Source organism: Chelonoidis abingdonii, chromosome 24 (genome assembly GCF_003597395.2).
Source record: "Chelonoidis abingdonii isolate Lonesome George chromosome 24, CheloAbing_2.0, whole genome shotgun sequence".
NCBI classification, from domain to species: Eukaryota; Metazoa; Chordata; order Testudines; family Testudinidae; genus Chelonoidis; species Chelonoidis abingdonii.
The window spans coordinates 7,248,755-7,271,335 of NC_133792.1; the positions used below are offsets into that span (position 1 = coordinate 7,248,755).

Consider the following 22,581-nt stretch of genomic DNA (forward strand, 5'->3'; position numbering starts at 1 on the left):
CTCCCCCATGTGGCCCATTCCACACCCAACTAGTGCTTTCATGATGCCAGTGAAAAATGAGGAGTGCCCTGGGCTGATTTCGCAGCCTCACCCATAACCAGCCCATTTGGTAGCTTAGTAAGGCACAATTTGCTCCTTTGCCAGAACACCACTGGGTTGGTTGCTCTTTTCAGCCAGGTTGCAGGTTGGGTGGTTTTATAAATGCTGATTTTTTAAAATTGAGAAGGGCTTTGATTTATTGACCCATTGCCTCTGCAAATCGAGTTGTCTGGGCTGGCATCTGCAGATAAGAGACTGTCAAGTAATTGCTTATTATTGATAGATTGCCAGCATGGACTGTTCGTTTGAAGAAGAATCAATGGCAATCAATCTTCAAAGTATAAACTTTCAGGGAGTGAAACTTGTTTCCAAATTGAGTGCAACGGGTCAGGACGACACCATATCTGACATCCTGACTGTGTTCGGCTGTAATCCTGCCGCGATATAGGAAGCACAGAACAAAATCATTTTCACATTTGCCTGCTTTCAAGTCTGGGATTTTCTTTCTCTTCATTTCAGGGACAGATTATGCCTTATTCTAAGATCTTCTAGTGTACAGAGCACACTCAACTCCTGTGTACATTGATGGGAGTTTAGAGAACTCAGCACCTTTCAGGATGGATGCAGCCCTAAAATCACTGAATCCCCAGATCATGGAACAGGGAGGGGTGGTTGAACAGCCTGTGCTATGACACATCAAAACCAACCAGTCTGAACACTTTATAAATAAAACAAAACATCTATTTTAATGCATGGTAACAAGAGGTTTCCTTCCTGTGGGTGACTCTTTTTGGGTGATAGCAGAGCAAAATATCCACTGCCACCAAATGTTTATTGTTCCTTATGGATGCTGTCACTTTGGTTTGAGTTCATTTTAAAAAGTAGACATAATCCTTATTTAACACTCCCATGACATTTTGGATTTTTAGTGTAGTTTCAAAAGAATGTTTTAAAAAACAAAATGGGATTTGAGATATTTTAAGAATGTAACACTCTTTAAAATGCCATGCATCCGACGAAGAGGGGATTCACCCACGAAAGCTCATGCTCCAAAACGTCTGTTAGTCTGTCAGGTGCCACGGGATTCTTTGCTGCTTTTACAGATCCAGACTAACACGGCTACCCCTCTGATACTTAAAATGTTTAGAGCTTTAGTATCAAGTGGGGAAAATTGAGGGCTGGATTCTGAGCTCATGCTACTGGCTTCAACTGAGATAATCCAGGTTTACCCTGATGTTCATATGATCAGACCTGTCCCCTAAATCTTCTAGATTGAAGCAACTAGGGTGACCAGACAGCAAATGTGAAAAATTGGGAGGAAGGTTGGGGGTAATAGGAGCCTATATAAGAAAAAGACCCAAAAACCAGGACTGTCCCTATAAAATCGGGACATCTGGTCACCTGAGAAGCAGCAATCATAGCCCTAAAATATGAGTATTTATGGGGGTAGGGTGGGAGGGGGAGCTCGGATTCCTACCAGCTGTGAAGAGTAATTAAGTAATGGGACATAAAATAGATGAGAAGACAAAGGAGGAAATGTTGCTATGATGATAATACAAGAAGATAAAAATGGAAGAATATAAGAGACTCTATTTCTAAGGGATCAGTCTTTGTCTTTCAGTAGCAATGTTGTCATTTTAATCAAGAAAGCTCTGATTGAGACGCACAGCTATGAGGTGAGGGAGAGGGAATTAAGTTGCTCCAATTAAGATATAATGTAAGGTGGCCGGAGAATGAGTGGACAAGATTACTTGCAACTGTCTTGTTTAGCTATTGGATTTGTTGCCAGTAAGCAAATCCTCATTTGCATTGGCCTTTAATCTGTAGAGTAAAATGTGTTTGTCGGGAGCTGTTAGTTACTGTGCTGCGCTATTGAAAACTATATTTTTAAAACAGCCCCCCTCCATCTTTTCTGACATTTTAAAGCAGAGATGAGCTGAGAAATATAACAAGGAAAAAACTGCCAGGGAGAAGGAGCTATTTTGACTAAAGCTTCATTAGAGGGACCCTCTACAAGTTTGTCAGGAGCAAGTCAAGAGCAGACATTTAAACCATGTGCCTTATAGAGAAACCATTGTAAGAAATGTGGGGAAATGCATGTTAGTCTCAGGGTTTTTAAAGTCCTTGGAGGTAGGGACTTTGACAGAGACTCTTGCTAGAACTTCAGAAAGGGATTAGCACTTGTTTATGGAGCTATTTAACTTTGCATGTAGTCCTGAAATGGAATTTCCTCGCGTCTGCAGCAGCCCTCATTTCATGAAATGGATGCAACTGCTGAAAAAAGATCTCGCGTGAGCATGCTCACTGGAAGATTAATCCTTTAGAGGGAGTTGGAGAGTTAAGCTACTGTAATTTCTCTGCAGTTGGCTGCAGTAAACAACTGCTCTAAAGACACGAGGAAAAAAATTGACAGAGGTACATGGGACTAATGAACATATCTTTTTGTGTTTCTACTTTAACATAGAGGGGTTGATAAAGGTTTTCTCTATAGAGGACTGGGAAAGAAGGATCTGTGTTATGATGTTAACCTTCATGTTGTGGGTTTATTTTGTTTTCCAGACCACTGTAATCCTATTTCAGTGCAAGGCCATCCTGCGAAGCTGGTTTACTTTCTAGAAGTGGACCGAGCCCTGTTCTGCCTTCATGTTGGGCTAAATGAATATACCAGTTGAGGCCTGCTGCACATTATGCTGTGTTGGCAGGAAGGAGCTGATAACACACAGTACTTTTCAGTTGTGAGCATAGCCCAATGTGATTTTTTTTTCCTTTTTGAAATATCATGCTTCTGTTGAAAGTAAATTTGTAAAGGGATTAGCTTTGATTGCTTGCAGAAGAATAGTCTTTTTATTCCATTTAAAGAACTGCCAACTTGTTATATTGGTGAGATATCTTAGCTTTGGTCTAAAGGGCGATCACTTTTGAATGCTGAGGGAAGCCTGTCTTGGTGGCGAGGGAATTGTTGTGTGCACAAGGACTGTGTCAAGATGAAACTGGGCCATTTTGTTTTTTCAGTCGCTCTTTTGTGAGTGCAGCCTGAAAGAGTGAAATCCTCTGCCAATTATTAGTGAAAGGACAGCATGGTATCAGCTCTTGCCCTGAAAGCATGGACGGAGGAAAGCACTGTTTACCATCCTTGATACTTTAATTAACAACAACATCAGCAACAAGAAGCTTAAAACACTGCAGATCAAGGGCCAGCCTAGTCCTTGCTGTAACTCCATTGAAGTCCAGCCCAGTTTAGTTTCTTTCTTGGGCTGAGTCAGCGCTGTGTGAGCGTTGGGAAGGGCAGAGCTCACTAACCCACAGCTTGGGTGTTTGCCATTGAAAACTTCTAACTAATCCTTGTGGGGGATGATGGAATCGAGGTGAACTAATTGCCAGTGAAGCATGCTGGGGATATTTGTTTTTGGAGTGGGGTGGCATTGATTATTACACCACAAGCTTTAGTAATTCCCCCGTCTTCAGTAGCAAGAGTGCTCATGGATTGCTTCCTACCTTATTAGTTCCAGGACTGTATTACTGGAGCAAAGAGGGGGAAGGGTGCACTCCTCCTAGTTCTGAGGAAGCTAAAGTATCTTGCAATATGATGAGAAAGAGTGAACAGGAGGCAACAGTTCTTTTTGTACAGTCTATGCCATTGAGTAACTATGCTGGATGGCTGTAATGTTAGTCCTGGCATTGCCCGTTGTTAATGAATTTCCAGCAGCAGCAGGAGTATGTCTTTGCAGTGCTGCATGTTGGAAAATGGCTACTTAAGTCCTTGGTGGTGGGATTGTGTTTTAACAGGTAGGCAAATGCTGATGGCTCCCACTGGATTCTTCTTGCAATAGCTGTGGGCTTAAACACAATACGCAGGTGAAAGTTAATGCAGTCAAATGAGTTCAAAAGGGCATTTCTGTGACAGACTTTGCGGAGCTAGATGCACTGTGTTTTTCAGGAAGATTTTGCCAGACAGTTGTTGAGTTTCTTAGGTTTATTTTTTGCTCGGAGCCATCTTCTTTCAATCCTTTCCGAAAGCTTTGGCTGGCACAGATTGTCAGTGTTCTGTGGACATTTTTAGGGAATACTGATGGGTGTGTGTGTCGGGGGAATAATTAGCTACTAAATGCAAATAGATTGCATTTTACTGTTTTAAATACCATTGTAGTCTCTCTGAGGGTAGGTTAATTATGTCTTCCTTTTGTTGGGGGTGAGGAAAGGGTTTTTTATATATATGGGGAGGAGCATTGTTTTCAGAACATGTTTTCAAATGTGACGGAACAAAGCTGTGTTTGTCATCTTGGAAAAGCTACAGTTCTGCTGGGATCCAGCAATGCTGCCTGGTTTCTCAATGTGTGTTTGTTCCTAACAACGGATTTTTATCTTTTGTCTGATGCCAGTGAAGGATCCACAGGCACTAGGATTTTCATGATGAAAAAAACCGCTCAAACTCAGGGCAGATTACAACTGGCTGAAGCAAAGGGGACTGTTTTCAATTTTTTAAGATAAAATACAAGGAAAAATTGAAGCAAGAAAACTAAAACAGGACTTCACATCTGATTGTTATGTCCACCACAAACCAAATAATCATCTTGCATTAACCCACCACATGTAAGTGCTGGCGTGTTTTGCAAATATAGAATCCAAAGGTCTCATAACACCAGGGCTGTGGGCATAGAGTGAAGGAACCTCCTGTTGAGGTAGGATCCATATATCATAATGTCTCTCCCAAAGCGCAGACAGTTCTTGTTTCCTTCCTCTTTTTGTAGAAAGTGACTATAGTGCCTGGATCAGTGCTCTTCGCCCTCCTCATTCATCCAGGGGATGGGTGAGAATTAACCTAGTCACTAAAACAATTCCAAATGCTCATCGCAAAATCTCTTCCAGCCTCTGTTGGAAGGTGGGCTAGGGCTGTAGTGTCTGGCACCAGAAATTAAAGGGAAGACTCAACAAGAAGAAATATGACACTTCAATACACATGCCTTTTGGCTCAGAACCTCTCTGCAGTGGTCAGCTTACCCTGGGGTAGGACTGAGGCTTTGCTCAGCTTGATTCAGACTAAAAAGAGTAAACAGTTTGAGTGTATTTAGCAAGAAGTTCAGTCCTTCGGTGTCACCAAACATGCAGCTTCTCAGGGTGTTCATGTGTCTTGGTCAAAGCTTGGTCTGGCTTGGTAGGACACTAGGACTTCCTCCTGACAGATCCCCCAAGCTACCTCCCCTTCCTGTGGATGAGCCCATGTAGAACACCTTTCTCTTTCCAGCGAGGATATTGGGCAGCTTCTCCATGACAGGCAAGGCCCTCCCACTGGTTTATTTGAAGGGAATTGGCCACATCCCTGTCTGACCCCCCTACATTTAGTCTGGACTAAGTTTCAAAAGTGAGCTCTTAGAAGTGTTAGGTAACATCCTAACTAATACATTCTGAAAGTCCAGTGTAGACAAGGCAGTGTAGATTTTAACAGGTGCTAAGCTGATTGAGCTAGAGGCCGGGCGTCCCCCAGTGTAGCTCTGCTGCTAGGAGTGCTGGGATAGACGGACTGCCAGAGGCAGGTTGGCCACCAGTTGTCTTGACCCCATCTGAGCAAGGTAGGAGAACATAGTGATTTAATCACCAGCAGTGTGTCAATATTAGTGCTCCCATCATTGCTGTCGTAGCTGGAGCTGCACCATTGCTGGCGCAGTGTTGAGAAAACTCCAGTGCAGAGCAACCCTTGATGTCTTTTACTGGCCTCCTAGACTCCATTGTAAGCGCCACCTAAGGAAGTTAGGTGCCCAAATCCCATTGGATTTTCAGTGGGATTCAGTACATAACTTCCTTAGACTCCTTTACAAACCCCAGCTTTAGGGCCAGTTTCTGCTTTTTGTTCCATTAGTGCAACTCTGTTTAATTCAGTGGAGGAACTGAAAGCAAAATAGAGTCTTGTTGACTAGTAGATGCCTATCTCTTTGGCAGACATCAGCCCCTGAGTTTGTTAAAAGCAGTTCATAAGAAAAAAAAAAAGAAAGTGGCACTGACCAGCCTTTCAGCCACCTGAGACCAGTCCTTAGAAATGTTATAGGGCTGCAGCAGTGATGTGAAGGCAAAAGCGACTCACCAAGTAGGCTATATGGCACATATTCCTCAGTCATTACTAGCCAAATAATGATCATTGGAGGCTCATTGCCTTTGCTTCAGTACCTTAACTCCTTCAGCCAGTTGTTATCTGATTGGTAATGACCTTAAAGCCAGACATATGGCTTAAGCATTGTAATTGTCCACTGTGCTGAATCCTCTTTTTGCTGGGAAACTGGGCAAGGGTTTTCTTTAAAACATGGAGTTTGTCTCTGTGCCTTGTTGTGTCTCTTGCACTAGAAGTGGAATCATATCACCCTTCTCCTCAAACATTTGTCCTGGCTTGCTGGTCCCAATTTAAAGATTGCATTTCAGCTTTTCAGAACCCTCAAAGGGCTCCTAACTGCTGCACTCCTGCTCTGGCAACATTAACTGCCAGTCCCTCTACTACTGGGGGACAGGATCAGAGTCCTGCCTACTCATTCAGTATGGCTGTCCATCTGCCGGAGTCAGGTCCCCACCTTCCCTCAGCATACACAAGCTCTGTGGAGTGTTCTGCAATGACCTGTGGTCAATGGGCAAGAAGAATTGGACTGTATTATACCATAGTCAGCCATGGGAGTTCTGCCCCAGGAAAACTGGCCAGCTTCATGGTGTGATGCCACTAGGAGGGCCAGAGCAGGGCGTGAGTTACGCTGGCTGGAAAGAGGATTCTCGCCTGGGCTTATCAAGGCAGGTAAGTAAAGAGAAAGTGGGAAGTAGTTTAGAGGCTCTCTCTCAGGGACAGAGGGTCTTTTACACATCTGCAAAACAAGGTTAATGACTCCGCTACCAGCGGGAGGACAAGGCTTAATTAATTAATGAGCATAGGTAAAGTAGCTTGGGGTTCTTGGATGACAGGTGCTACAGGGGAACAGAATGTTATTATTGTCCATAAAGTATCTTTGAAAAATGATATACAGTGAAAGGAGAGAGTGATGGGTGTACAGCTTGCAGGGGCAGAACAAGAAATGAAACAGTGAAGGGAAAGATCTGAAATGTAAATGATATATATGCGAGGATGCTAGTTACAAGGAGGGGAGAATAGAAAGACCCAGGAAAGGACAGGTGGGTGGTGTGTAGAGTCAGGAACAGGCAGGTTTTTAAGGTAGTATTTGAAGAGAGGAAGTGACATAGTGGCTCGTGAAGAGAAGGAAGTGCACAACAGATCATTCTTAGAGCGTCCTCTACTCCCTGACCTACTTACTGTCAGTAATTCGCGGCTCGAAAGGAAAACAAAAGAAATTGAAGTTCTCCTTAGAAAAGATATAGATCCATCTTTCCATTCTGCCTTCTCCAGGAACTCTGCAACAGCTTTATGGAGAAAGGGAGAGGCAGATGTCTGGAATTTATGGTGAACCCTCAGGAGAAAACAGAAGGGTAAATCCTGGGCCACATATTGCACTCTAGTGTTATGAATCATGATACTAAAGGAGGACAGTATTAGAGTCTTGAAACTAGCCTCAGATTTATCTACCAACTTTAATGTGTAAGCCCCTTAATGCAAGAGGAGCTATTTCCCCAAGAACGACACAGGTGTTACTTAATTGGCTTGCCTGGGGATACATCTCACCATGACACATTATGAGCGTTAGAAATGATATGTCCCTTACCTCCTTCATAATCCATTGCAAACTAAAAGTCTGCTTTCCCTGCCTCTGCGCCTGGAGGAGCCCCCACTAACTTGATATATCTTAATCTCATTTTATTCTCCAGATCATTTGATTTCTCAGTGCTTCTGCAGTCCTTAGTGTTCTCGGGAATCTTTGGGTCCATCAATCGTTATCTCGGTGTCTTTGGTTTCCATGTCAGGCCCTTAGCAACCTTAGAACAAGGTTCCCAAACTATCTGTCATGTATAACCCAAACTGTTTATAATGTGGAATCTTTTAGGAGTATGTGTACAACTCTTGGTAGATCAAATTCTGCCCTCTTTGTAGTATGATATTGGTGATCTCCTTTCCCTTCTCCCTCCTTTACTATTGGAGATTGGGAATTAAATGCCAAATATTTAATAGATCCACCTGCTTGTTTAAAGGTTGTAGGGTATTTCAGACATCCCAGTAACTGGATTAATCACAAAACAGAGAAACAAATATCTCAAATAGTTTAAAAAAAAAAAAGCGAATAAGCAAATGAAACTGAAAGCAGCACCCTTCTACTCTGCATTCAGCGCCAAACCTTGTCCAAGTAACCTTCCTCCTAGACTTAGTTTAGGTACAGATTCCAATCTTCTCTAAACTGATGGGAATCCATTCGAACTGCACTGACTTCAGTGGAGTTACTCTAGATTTTCACCAGAACAAGGAGATCAGTCTGGCCCTTAATTTCTGTATTGTTCTTTACTTTCTAAATAGCAGTTAAAATTAGTAATAATAGTGTCTGAAATGACAATAATCTCTTAAGTATTCCTCCTGCTGATTACATCCAGGGAGTGGCATGGGTTAGCTCTCCCAAGCTATTTACCTCCAGAAGTTCTGCAGTTGCCTTGCAGCCTTCATCCAAGAACACCTTGAATGGGAAGGAAAAATGAAAGTCCCCGGTTTTCGAAGTTGTCAATTGTGCTCTTGGCTAAGCTGATTATTTTATTTATTCCAATAATCCTCTCTTCCAGAATAAAAGAAAATTAATTGTCTGCCTATTTCGGGAGTGGTTTGCCCTTCAGACAGAGTTGCTAGGCAAAGTGCTTAAAATCTGGGCTGAAAAGATGGCTGAGTGTTTAAAATCGGAGTTGCTATAAGAGAGGGTTTGGATTTTAATAGGCTAGTATTCAAGTTGCCACAAAGAGTACCATTTGCTCAGTGTTCTGTAGGATTATGAAGTCCTTTCTCTACATATTAAAAATGGGGTCAAACCTGTTGTGATAGATAATGTTTCTTAGCTAGGATTTTGTTGGTAATATGAACTGGCTGGAATTGAAGCCCTAAAAATTGTACAGTATTAAACACAAACTATTTTTTTTTAAATGTGGAGCATTGTCATTGTTTTTCATTGGGTTTACTTGTTTGCCTGCTAGTCAGTTTCAGCTGCATTAAACTGCTTGAAAACAGTTAAAGATCTATTTCAGTGAGCTGTGGTGGAACAATGAGACTTTTATTGCGTATTATACCTGGCTCTTTGGACTGTTAAATATTACGTGATTTCTTGTCTGCACAGGGACAAGCTAAATTTACTACAGCAAAATGCTGTATGACTTCTTGGCAAAGATCAAAAGCAATGTCATAATATTTAGTGATGAGAGTAGCTACTGCAGAGAGATTTAGGTCAGTGTCTGTGTGTGGTGAAGAGGAGAATTTCATCTTTATCTCGGGTCATATTGTCTTTGATCCTGCTGCTAAATTTTGTTCTTGTTTAAGAAGCTTTTATCCTGGAATTTACACCAGTATATCTCCATTAACATCTATAGAGTGACTCCAGATTCAGGCAGGTGCAACTCCTCCATTTTGCCATTTCGATTAATTCACAACCCAAATGGCCACATCCAAATTTCTCCTGCCTCCACCATGAGATTAGATTCAACACATGGCAGAATGATGCATGGGCTGAATGAACAGCTTGGCTACTAAATGGCAAACTAGGGTTCTTGTGGCTGATATGATCAGCCTCCTGCCCACCAGGAATGCTAAGTGCTTGGGCCTGTGTCATCCATTGCACTTGCCAGGTGTGCTTCAGCTTGTGTTCTAGTAAATGTTGATCCTAATGCACACTGGGTGGTTTCGGCAGACTTTGGATTGTGCTGAACTATGGGAAATACAGAAAAGTTTAGAACTGTGAATACCGTCTGACCGAAGACGTGCCTGGTATGAGGGCAGGAGAGACAAGGGGAATGAACAGGGGGTTGTTTGTCCAAACCATTTGCTTCCCCCCTCACCCCCCCAGCATTATATACTGGTATATGTGGGTGCATCACCCTCAAATTCAGTGGAGATTCTCACTTACACCAGGACTGAGTCTGGTCTGAAACCTCCCTTCTCACCTCGCTGCATGATCAGAAGGCAGCAAGGACAGAGCCTTGGCAGCTCCAATGCTGTTTCAGCACAGAAGGGTACCAAGAAGCCACATGGCAGTAAATCCCTCGTATCTGTCATGTATGTTTCCACCGTCTGTTTTTGTGAGGCTGTCCCATGGTAATCCATCATAGTAAGAAGCAGGGTAGGAGTTAATTAATTTCCATGATCTTTCCGTAGCACTTAGTACAGGTAATAGTAACTGTTTTACTAGGCTGCTGCGATAATACCATAAGGGACTCGCTGAGAGCAGGCTCAGCACAAAGGATCAAGAGCCCAGGGATATTTCCATCAGCCCAACCGCACAGGTGAGAATCCCTTTAATTTCCATCCACAATTTGGCTGTGCCTCCATGTACGGGAGAACAAATCTCTACCCTCTTCATTCAGCATAGATCTTGGGGTGAGCTTTTATTTTTATTTAAATACCATCAAACTAGTGAGACAGTTAATTAGTGAGGCTCCTAATAGCTTTCTGTTTTGCCAGAGAGTGATTTAGAATTGGTCTGTATAGCATGCTACAACAGAACTCTCTCTCCTTCCCATTCTGAAGTCCTCAAGGGATATGCTGCAGCATAAAGCTTCCCAATTCTGTTTCTTCTTTTGCTGCTTAATATGATGATGATGATGTGTTGAGCACTGTTGATGTGCTTGGCACTTAACAAATATTGAGAAAGACATTGTCCCAGCCCTGAGGAGCTTACAATTTCACAGTCTGCTCCCCTTGAATTCAACAGGAAAGCTCCCATTGACTTCAGTGTTTCAGGATCAGTCCCTTAGTTAAACACAGAACCAGTTTCCCTGCCAGTATAAACCAACATCGTTCCACTGAAGTAAATGGAGCTATGCTGATTTATATCAGCTGAGGATCTGACCCACAGGCCGTGTATTTCAGATGTTCCTATACATACATTGAAAGCTGAATTTATAAGCCATCCAGAGTTTTGTTGTAAAGATATGATCTGTTCTTGGTGGTTTATTGTCAAAAACACTTTTGTTTAACTGTAGCACCCTAATAGCCAAGGTGGAGTCCGCTCTGCAGGGCAGCTTCTGCCAAGAAAATGCACGCACAGGAATGCAGCAGGGAAACTCCCTTCCACCCCAGGGACACCTGTTCTGTACCTGTGGAATAAACATCCCTCCCTCCCCCGGAATGGGACAATGAATATAGGAAAGGGATGTATTTATTTACAGAAGGATGAATGGAGAAAAACAACAAAGATAGGGAGAGCAGTAAAACAGGGTAACATCCAACCCGAGGACCCAAGAGTCTAGGGGTACCACAATATAAAAATACAGACACTGCGCAATGCGTCTAGACTCAGAGGTTAGGAATCCTGGGCAGAGTTTCAATCCAGTCTTGGGTGCTTCTGGTCATCTTCAGCACCAGTAAACTTTCCCCAACAAACCCCTCTGGTGCCTTCTTCTGCCCCTCTCTGCAAATCCACACAGAGCAACAACCTCCCTCTTTATTCCCAATGCAAAGTCACAAGCCCCACTACTCCTGGTCCCGTACAGTTCTGAGTGATGATGGTGATACTGGGTCCAGCTCCGGTTTGTCCTTCTCAGGTGATTCCTTCCTGGCACGGTGCTCCCCATGGCTCCCATCCTGTTTGGTTGCTTTGTGCCTCCTGGGCTCCAGTCTGGTTCTCGACTGCTTTGGTACGCGAGGGCCTGCTTGATGTAGGCACTCTTGTCTGGAGCTACAGACACTACGCGGCCCTGTCCTCTCCCTCTCTTCACGCCTCTCCCCCTGGAACAATCAGCACTTCCTCTCCTTCAGGATGAGGTTTTAAAAGTACCATGCTCTCTAAACCCCAAGGGGTTACAGTTGGAAGGTATGTGCATTACAGGAGGATCATGTCCTGGTGAAAAGTCAAAGTTTATGAAATTCACAGCAAAACTCCTGAAAGACCAGAGACTTGTTTTAGCCAAATGGATCGGTACATTTTGACATCTGCAAAACAAAGAGTAGAGAGGATGGATGGTAGAGGCCAACATTTGCAGGCCATTGTAGACCTTCTCAGGACCTTAGCTTGTGTCCCCTTCAATCTTCAATAGTCTTTTCAAAGGCCCTGTGTTTTACGGGTACCTCTCTCTTCCTTCCAAGTTCTTTGTGGTGCTTCACTGGTGCACCTGCTTTGGCTAACTGGGTCCCATTACTAGTCCACCCCAGTTTGACAGTCCTGTCTTGTTGTGTCGACTGTGCCACTCTCTGAGCCTGACTCTGATCTCTGTTCCACCAGTGTCAATCTGGAGTAATCCACTCAAATCAAGGGGGTGATTGGCCAATTCACTGCATTTTGTGTGATTGTTTACACCTGTGCAAAGCAGATGTAAAATCCTTCCAGATTAGAATTGCAGTGTGTTACACACACAGTGCAGGGCAAAAAAGAATCGGGCCCAGGGTGCTTACTGCAGATTTACACTTGTTTAACAAAGGTCAGAATCCAACCCCCAGAGTTTAACACTTCACCTGTGTTTTAAGATGTTGAGATTGCTTGAGAGACCACGATGGCCTGGATCAGTAGGATTTGGCCTGTTAGTTGCAGCTTTGGTGCCACTGATGAAGCAGGTCACTTATGGGGTATACAACAGGAATGTAGTTGCATTACGCCCCTTGATATCGTCACATCATGCTGAAAGCTGGACCATGATCCAAAGTCTGTGTATCTGGGTGTTATAATGGGCTGTACGTTGACTTGCAAGGAACACCTTACCAAAACCTTGCTGAAAATATGGATAAGAAACAACCTGACCAGCAAACTAGCTGGTCCTACCTTGGGAGTGAGTATGGGGACACTAAGGAATTCTGGGCTTGCTTTCTACTATTCTGTAGCAAAATATTGCTCCGCGGTGTGGCTCAGCTCTTTTCACACAGGACTAGTAGACAGCTGAATGAAACCATTCGTATAATAACAGGTACCATGAGACTGACCAACCTTGCTTAGCTACCCGTTCTGTCCAATATTGCCTCTCTGGATATTAGGCAGCAAGTCACCTTGCAGAATTTGCTCCATAGGGTACAAGACTTGCCACATCTATCCCTGTTTAAAAATGCGTCTAATTTACTGAGCCACTGTCTCTGCTCAAGGCACCCCACTTGGAGAGTTCCCCTAAGGTGGGGGTTCTCAACCTTTTTCTTTCTGAGTCCCCCCTCCCCCAGCATGTTATAAAACCTCCATGGCCCACCTGTGTCACAACAACTGATTTTCTGCATATAAAAGCCAAGGTCAGCATTAGGGGGTAGCAAACAGGGCAGTTGATTGGGGCCCCATGCCACAGGGGCCCCCGCGAAGCTAAGTTGCTCAGGCTTTGGCTTCAGCCCCAGTTGACAAGGCTCAGGGCCCTGGACTTCAGCCCCGTCTTTGGGTAGGAAACAATCGCTTCAGAGGTGGAATGATCATGACTCCCCCTTTTGCCACCATGGCCTGTTAAGAGATATAGGTCATATATTTGCAGGTTTCATCTATTAAACAGGGCTACCTGGTTCCATCTTGGACATTGTACAATGCTCTTCCCTCACTTAGATCAACACGCTTGACTTGACTATCTATGCAGATGTATTATCTCCACACGTTCCTTTTCTCCTTTGCCCACTCACAAACTCATCTCCTAAGCTCTGAGGCTTTGCAGGTGTTGTGTTGAAACGCCAGTACTGCAGGATCAGTAACACAACTGCACACTCTTCATCTGGAGGGAGACCAGGCTGAGCTCCCTAATCTGCGGCATTGGTCGTTTTTCTGGGGTGACTGGTGCGTACCCGTATAAAGAAATAAACTTGTATCTCAAGCATGTTTCTTGCATCAGCGTAGGAAGAAACAAAAAGCAATGGTGCTGGCACAGAATGAAGTGGTAGTGATATAAATTGGCAGACTGCGCTACAAAGCCAATAGGGTCCCACACGTATGTGATAACTTGAATACTATTGTTTATGCTATAGTCAGCCCACGCTCTCTCATTGTTTCTAGCTCCCCTGCCATCCAAATTTCGAGGAGCCCATTCTGCATGCTTTGTGCACCCAAAACTCCAGCTGAAGTCAGTGGGAGGAGTTCACCCAGGAGTACTTCCTCTTGGTCTCCTGGCTTGGATTGATCCTAGCAGCAGTTTACGGTCTGACCCCTCCTATGTTAGGGGACTATACTCTGCTCATGCAGAGGGGATGGATTTGAGGATCCGATAGATCTTTTCCATCCCTTGAAATGGATCACTAAACACTGCATTCTGCTCTTTCTCCCTCCGATCCCAAAGGTGAGAAAATGGTCAGGCATCCTTGTAGACAGAGAAACTTGCCAGTGCTGTCCATGCAGCTTCTCTTCTTAATGAGCAACAAGAGATTCCTGGTTAAGAAACCGTCATGTCAATTCTGCATATCCGTGGGAAGGGCCCATTTCAACTGTTCTTCAGGCTTAGCCATCTAGCCTGTGTATTTTTCCAATGGGTACCTTCTTAATGAGCTCTTGGCATCTCTGTGTTATAAGAATAGACTCCAAGGCAATGCCACATACTGTGCATGAACTTTAGGTGAAATAGAAAACCACAGTGATAGTGCATTCAGAAGGGTCCCCCCCCCCCCCAGTGCGGTGATACTTATCCCCATGATTTTTGTAAGCTGTTTTTCCCCCTGGTTGCAGCTTTCTTTGTCTCCATGGCAGCTGCGCTTGTAACTTTACAGTTCTGCATAGTTCTGAGCATGAGTATTGACTATAAAAATTGAGTTGTTTGCAGGGTGTGGTGGGGTTGTTGCTTATGGCTGGTTTAAAAAAACTTTGTTTCCCAGTAATAGTTCAACAGCTGCTGTTTGCCTCTGGGTACTTTTACTTTGAGTTTGAGAACGTGCATAGGCCTCAATTCTGCAGTCTAATCCGGGCAGAGGGACCTTTATAGGCAAACAGAGTTCCAGTGAAATGAGCGTGATGGTACTGGGGTCTACCCACGTGCTTCAAATTGCAGGATTGTGGCCACAGTCATTCCTAACCCAGAACTATCTCATCAGGATTCACTGGTGTAGTTTTTTGCTGTTCCAAAATCCTGGAACGGAGAGCTGGAATAATAATTTTTTGAAAAACCCAGACTGACTGAATAAATGTTTGTTTCCTCTTTCTGAGTTGCCACTGCACATTAAAGCAGGTGGAGATGTTCAAATGGCTAAGATCATGGCTTCATGGCCTTTTTCAGGCTACCATGGCTCAGAGAAAATGGGAATGGATGCTCTGGACAGAAAAAAACCCAAACCCTCTAATATGTTTCAGGCTCTTTTTTCCCCTCCCAAATGCTCTTTTTAAAGACTTACAAATGCATGTTGGCATAGAAACTACAGAATCTGATTGAAGCATGCAAATGTAAAAGGAGCCTTTTCTGTGTGAACAACATGGACTGAGTCTCAGAAAAAGCTGGCTAAAATATTTTACAAGGCAAAGAAAATTGTCCAGATGTTGCTGGAATTATCATGGCACTAAATATTTAGGGTTTTTTATTTGCATTTAAAATTCAAAAAGGCTCTAATGTAGGGAATGCAGATATGTTACCATTGGGTTTTCTTTGCCCTCCCTCCTTCTTTTGAAAGAATTTATGGCCTACAAATATTGCTAAAATCTGTTTGGCTTTGAATAGTGCCAAATGCTCATTAAAACGTGGATATTTCTGTGGTTTAATCTGTTGGAAATGTATCCGAGATCCAGTTATGTTAAATTAAGGAATAATATTGGCGTGAATGTTGTTTGAAATATTAAATGTGGCAGTCGGAACACCAAGCAAAATGTTTAATCATTAAGCGATTAAAATGTGCAATCTCTTAGTTTAGTCCGAGACATGATCTGGAGTGCTTAAAACTGTCCCAGTTCTCCGTTTGGAAGGGAAATATTTGCTTCCTTTCCCCCTGAAACACCCAAAGAGTAACACAGTATCTCCTGCACCTTGCTTCCACTCACTTCCTCTTCAGCTGGCTAGCACAACTGCAGGGCCATGAGCTGAAGGAAGCTGTGGAGCATTGTAAGAAAGCTCTCACTGAGCATGCTCCTCAGCACCTACCGTGGGGTTGGAACTCATGGACAGACCAGTGTAGGCCTCTGAAATCCTTGAAGAAAATCTTAAAAGCCAGCACAGCCAAACAGAGGTATGGATCATGTCAAGCTTTATTTAAGAGGTTTTTACTGCTGATTCTTCAGTCCTTTGGGGTTTTCTAAAGACTGTCTTAGAGGAAATGCTTCTCTAAACTTACATGGCTTAGCAGCACATATCAGTAGTTTGTCTCTCTGATATTTTATCTGCTCTGCTGAAGGCCAGGTTAGTTCTGGTAGCATGGAACCTTTGCACTTTTCATTTGTGCTCTGTGTAAGGTGCCATTTCTAAGGTGCTGCCTTTTGCTTGCATGCTGCTGTTGTTGGAAATTATTCCCTTTTCATGTGTTACTTCAGAAGCAGGTAAGGCCACGAATTGCAAAGTCAGTTCATATATTTTTTTTTTAATTGCCTGTGGTAAGTCCCACCAAGTCTTTCTCTCTTTAATGTAGCAGAATTAAGGCAACACTTCTTCATTTTGAGTGTCGAAGTAGGTAGGCAAAGAGAGCCATGAAATGCAGCTTACAAACCACAGTGCCTTGGGATACATTCTTAATGTATAGTATGGAGAAAAGGTTAGAGCTGGGTGGATTTGTTGCGTAGCATTTTGGGGACTGTTTACTTTGAATGTTATGTTTTCCAGAGTTTAATAAGAGTTTTGTTTGTTATTTTCTTTTTTAAAGATAGAAATGAGGGTAACCGTGGTAAGTAGGCCCATTTTTTTAAAAAACGTGTCCTTATTTTGGATTTTTTGCCTTGGTTTTCAGATGACGTATTAAAATGGGCATGTAGGTGAAAGGTCTATGCAGTTTCTTAAATAGCATTGTGTTGCCATTGCCTTGTGTGTGAGTGTGTAGCATTCGCACCCTATCAGTTGAATATGTGATCACTCTGACTTAAAAGGGGCACTGTTTAAGGTCAATAGGCCCATAACTCGATCAATTTTTTTTTCTCTCTCTCTCCTTCTGTCTTAAAACTCCATGTAATTCTTTCTATTTGAGGGTTTGGATTAAAATAAATTTTAGTGAGTGCTATTTCCATTTTTTAAAAAAATTGGCATCAGGAGCCTAGTTCTCATGAGCAACCCTGCAATAACAAATCAGGTTGCTAAGTCATAATGCTGAAAAATCAGTTAATGGGTTGTTGGGTTTTTTTTGATAAATATAAGGCACCTGGTGATGGCATCACTCTAAATTTTTCAATAAAATGTACAATAATAAACCAGCATGCAAGGAAGGGTGGGGAAGGAAGCCAGCTTCAGGAGGGAAATAGGTGTCAAAGGATTCTTCTTGGTGACTGTGAAATGCACCCGAGCAGTGGGCTTTGGCGCACTGATGCTTTCCTATGATAGGTTCTGCAAGGGTGCTGGCTGATATTCATCCCTCCCATCTCCCCTCTTTCTCCTGCATACCACACAAACCACAATTAATTGGGCTTTGTGCTGGGAATGCCGCTGGGGACGGGGGAGGGACAAAATCCACCCCAGAGAGATGAGGGCAGACATAACTGCATACCAGTCTGCAGTCTGGTAAGTGGTCACAGTTTATGCATGCCCCTAGGTGGGAGTTCTTGTTACTGTATCCAAGTGCCAATCCAGTAGTCCCTCTGTTCCAGCCTAATCAGGTTTGCTGGAGATTCCCCAAACATGGAGTTGGCTCCTGCAAACTGCTGGCTTACTTTGCTCCAGCCCAGCAAACCACTTTAAGCATGTGAACAGTCCTTCTTAAAGTGCTTTGCTTGACTGGGGCCAGAGGGCTCTGCACCTGTCAGGATTGAGCCCACAGTGCATAGGGGATAAGGATGCAGACACATTCTGCATGGCCATTCTGCCTCCTCCCCCAACAGAGACAGTGGTAGGCTTAGGTGCTGTCTTGTACGAGCCTTCTGCACCTGGGTGCTCTTCACCTTTTCAGAGTGAATCTGGATGCTGGAGTGTTTTATTCGATGGCGTAGGCACTGTCTTCTGGAATCTTTAGTCTACAGTGGGATACTGACAGTGCCTGTGCCCAAGAGTAAAAAACATCTGATGTCAGAGGTAGGGGCTATGACCTAGCAGAGAATCCAGACAAATATAAATGAACAGGAACCCTGTATTTCCAAAGATTCTGCTTTACAAAGGCTTTTTTGAGGAGAGATTTTAATTCCAAAATTTATTTCCTCCACTGATTTTCAGGGAAATTTTCCAGCATAGTTACAGCAAGATAATTATTCTGCTATAATTATATTGGGATAAATCCTGGCTTTTTAAGTGGAGTAATTATACTGGAATAAAGTCACTTTAATTCCAGAATAGTGTGTCCACATGTATATAACGGGATAATTATTCTGGTATAACTAGCCCTTACTAGTGGCTGTTCCATCACTCACAAGTAAAAGGTTGAAAGAGCTTCAAAAAAGCCAGGAGCCCTTCCCCCTATTGCAGGCCATACACACGCATTCTACTGTTTGGACACTTAACAAGGAAGAAGATCTGTGTCTAAACCTAGGTTAAATTAGAGAAAGGAGTGTTCTTTGGAATCCTCTACATACAATGAGAGTGGGACACAGGTCCTAGTAAGCTGGGCTTCCTCCTCACTGGCAGGCTCAGGGGAGTGTGTGTATGTATTTTGTGGTTTGAATTTTACAGTTTCTGAGACCAGGACAGGGGATTTGGCAGAGTTTTCAAGCAAGCTCACCTGTTTTTGAAGGATAGCAGCTGCCAATTAACTCTGCTGCCTAGACACCTTCATCCCCTGCATTTTGAGGACTAGCAGGATCTGTGCTCCAACTACCATATGAAGGCGATTAGAAAAGGGGGGGGGTGTCATTGGGAGAGCAGGGAAAAAGAGGAGAAAGAAAACATTGATGGTAAAAATAGGGGAAGAGAGACCAGATCAGAAGAAGAAGAACTTGGCACAGAGGATGAGGAAGGAGAGAAATGCACCGAAACATTTAAGGGGATGAACAATTATAGACAAACTAGTGGAAGAGAGAGCCCAGATGTTAAAAAAAGACTGAAGAAAAGACACCTAAAGATACAGACAGAAAGGTGGAGAATGGATGAAAAGGGCAAAGGATGTGGGAGAGGAAGAAGCAGGACCTAGTAACTTGCCCCTGTGTTAGGTAACAAGATGTTTGCTTTATCCATCATGTGAACCTGTGATTAAATGGTGATTTGGCTGTTGAAAAAATAAATCTGAAAATTGTGTTGGCATGGGACTGAGAGGGATGACCATGCCCTTCCCCCAACCTGACCCCGCCTTGTGGAGGCAGTAGATTCCCCTCATTTAAGACACTATAGCTGGCTGAGTAATATCTTGATGCTTAGAGGGCTTGATAAAGCATGTGAATGGCCATGTGGAAAGAGAGTTTAGGAGGATTATACTCTGTGCTAGTGAAAACAGATTCTGTGTAACTCATGCTTCCTAAGGCATGGCAATAGCCTGTCTGCCTTGATGTTCTCAAATACTGTAAAATGACTATCACAGTCTTAGGCTCTGTCTTGACTGCTAAAAGAGGTACATCTTTTCATCAAGATAGCAGTGGTGAAATGGCAGTCTTAATGTCAGATCCTAGTGGAAACACGATATAGGTAGGTTTGACCTCAGTGTAGGTTAACACTATACATGCAGCCTGGGGTTCACCTCAACTAGAAACATCAAGGTAAAAACTACAGTGCCTTCTCTCTATTAGGATTTTCTATCAAGCTGGCTATCTCAAGTGAGCCATTTCAACCTAAAACACGCACCTCTTTTTTTGCCATGAAGACAGAGACACAATTTAAAAATGTTTCCCTTCTCTGGAGGTGCCCCTGTTTTCAATGAGTGTAACATTTAAAGGAGATTTTGGGAACCAAGCAATGTGAGAGTTGGTTTCGGAAATGAAATGTGCCCTTCATAAGCACTGTGAGATCGGTTGCGATGAAAATGCCTGTCTGGGTAGTGTACCTAATGGAACAGTCTCCTTAGCCAAAGCTTTAGCGATCATGCTTCTCAATGCATTCTGTAAATGGGACAGAGAACCTGTTTTAATATTTTGCATGGCAAGATGTGGAATATCAGTGCATGGGCTGACATCGAATCATAGAAATGTGCGACTGGAAGGGACCTCAAGAGGCCATCAAGTCCAGTCCCCTGGGCTGAGGCAGGACCAAGTAAACCTAGACCATCCCAGACAGCTGTTTGTCTAACTTGCTCTTAACCTCCAATGACCAGGATTCAGCAACTTTAAATCCATCATGATCCTTATGGAGCACTGTTTGGATGTAGTTTTTATAAGCAAAGTGACAGCGGCTATTTTCCCTTCCTTTTCCTCAAATAGAGTGAGAGACACCTAGATTTAAGCATAACTGAGTGAACGGTAGCATTGCGGGGGACAAAAGAAATGGCTGCAACACAAATAAAAATGTGCTAGAAACGGAGTAAAAAATCCACTTGACTCTCTCGTTTAGTATGCGCATGAGTGTTCACTTTCCACAATTTAGAGCTGAACAGAATGTCTGATTTAGTAGCATCCCTCACTGCAGAAAGAGTTCTGCTTTATGAAGATGTGGCATTAGCATTTCACTACAGACTGGGGCATTGGTATTATACTGACGCAGGGATAAATAAAGGTTTCTATGTACTTTTATTATTTATGACTGTGAGCCATGTTTCTTTTGTCTTCAGTTTGTATGTTGGGATGGATGGAGGCTGCTTATTTGATTCATGACATCCATTCCAGTCTCTCTGGAATGAGGCATATTTAGGTTAGGTATGTAATATGCAGAACTGAACTAGGATTCCAGCAGAGCTTTAGTCACTCCAGAATGGATGGAGAGCATTGAATGTTTTCTGAAATGACAGGCCTCTTAGAGTGCCTTAAAACTGATCTTTCAGACTATTCCTTCCAAAAGGGAGTTTAAAAAAAATCTGGCGCTCCAGGCATGTCAGTTTACTGACCTGTAAATATTCACCTTTGTAGGTTTCACACCAACATCTGAGGCACGGCAGGAAGGGAGAATATCAAAAATCCTAGCAAAGTAATGGCAATGCCAAAGGGATTTTCTCTTTATAACCATGTGAGTTTTATATATCAGAGGGGTAGCTGTGTTAGTCTGGATCTGTAAAAAGTGACAGAGTCCTGTGGCACCTTATAGACTAACAGAAGTATTGAAGCATAAGCTTTCGTGGGTGAATACCCACTTCATCAGACACGTGGTGGAAATTTCCAGAGGCAGGTATAAATATGCAGGCAAGAATCAGAGTTTATATAATTGTTATCGTGATGTGCCCGAATGGGCCTCTCCCCTTAAAGGGGGAGAAAGGGAAAATGCTACTCAGCAGTCTCTCTCACAACCACACGATGATTCCCTACAAGCAGTCAAGGTTTAAGATACATTTGCATTTAGATCATTCATTTGCTTATGCTTAAACCCCAATCCTGCAGAGAGATGGATGTGGGCAGACGTCTCTGAGGAGCCTTGTTGACCTTGATTAAGGCTCCAGGTGGGCTCTGGGATCTGCCTCCATGATTTTCTTTTGCAGGCTCAGGGGCTTGCTTAAGATCTGTAGTATTTGGGCTTTTCATTCATGAAGTGGAATGGTACAAAATATACACAGAAAAGAATGAAAAAGAGTATTTTACTTCCTACAAAGGTGTTTCACTGTGCACCACGTTTTGCCAACCCTATACTGAGTGGTGTCTTATGTTGCAAGTTGTCCCATAGATTTCAGTGGGACCATTATGGAGGAAAGTACTGTGTAATGTGAATAAGTGAGGGTGGCAGGATCGACACTTATTTTCTTATGTGGTTGAGGCTGTGAGGTGCTTTGCCAGCCCAGATTCGCAGTTCCCATGTTGGTGTTGCTCGCTAGTGACAGCTAAAGACACCAGAGGCTCAAGAAAGGAGCTAAATAATGTTTGCAAGGTGATCTACCAGTATTTAGCTTGACATTAACCTGTTTGGGGAAAGATCACCGCACAGACTGTGCTGAAGCTTAATGAATGCGCCATGGTAACGCTGGATAAAACGCAAACCTCACTGCACTGAAGAGGTTTCTGGTTTGCATGTTTTCTACTGCTGACTGTAGGAATAGGATGGCTGGTCCTGGGAATCTTTCTGTTTGGCTAAATCCTGCCCTCATAGGGGTAAGTGAGGACAAGATTTAACCCCTGAAGTACAACAGGAGTGATTAGATCAAAGGCCTGCGGGGATAAATTGATCAAAGCCATTCAGTCAACTGAGTCTGAAATATCCTCACGAAGGGCTAGTTCTGGTTTTCTGGACAAGATCAAGTGAGCAGATACTGGGAATGATCCAGCTACTGATAAGCCTCATGTGAAACTGCAGAGCTTTCCCATACCAAGTGGGAAATGTTACCCAGCTGCGGGAGGAAAGCAGGCTGACTTGAGTTTATTTAACTGAGGCCTGAATGATCAGATGGTT

General features: G+C 43.3%; 1 protein-coding gene across 9 annotated transcripts in view; it reads left to right on the forward strand.

The window, feature by feature from the left end:
• The window catches only part of EHMT1 (euchromatic histone lysine methyltransferase 1), a 163,719-nt gene that overhangs the window by 22,494 nt on the left and 118,644 nt on the right, over positions 1-22,581 (forward strand). Inside the window, exon 1 of one of the 9 annotated variants that reach the window (XM_075060618.1) lies at positions 2,397-2,454. The exons of 5 other annotated variants lie outside the window; for them this stretch is intronic. The gene's annotated coding sequence lies outside the window, so the exon portion shown is untranslated. Of the gene's footprint in view, positions 1-2,396; positions 2,455-16,150; positions 16,232-22,581 lie in introns of those variants that run through there. 3 more of the 9 variants (XM_032765226.2, XM_075060615.1, XM_075060612.1) reach the window with 3 other exon arrangements.